Consider the following 379-nt stretch of genomic DNA (forward strand, 5'->3'; position numbering starts at 1 on the left):
GGACAGAGCACCGAGAGGCCGACGTAGAGACGCACTACTGCTCGGGGACGCAGATACGCAGAAGTGGGAGGACATGGAAACGTGGACACAGAGCACCCACTGAAGCGAATTCCCTACAGACAGCGACTTCAGCTACCATCGCACACTGTCGGGTTTTTTTTTAGCCCGGAAGCAACACAAGCCCCACGAAAAGAAAATAAACGATGTAGGAGAAACAAGCGGTCAAAGAGGGACCGGGAACACAGGCCGTGGACACGGAGCTACAGCAGGACGCGGTAATTAACCTCTCCAAAAAAGACCTTACTGACGCTCAAGTCTCAGTCTTATCTAAGGGCCTCTCTTTTGACCTACATGTACAGATAAACCATTCGATACGAAA

This window comes from Salvelinus sp. IW2-2015, unplaced genomic scaffold (assembly GCF_002910315.2).
Source record: "Salvelinus sp. IW2-2015 unplaced genomic scaffold, ASM291031v2 Un_scaffold4069, whole genome shotgun sequence".
Classification (NCBI taxonomy): domain Eukaryota; kingdom Metazoa; phylum Chordata; class Actinopteri; order Salmoniformes; family Salmonidae; genus Salvelinus; species Salvelinus sp. IW2-2015.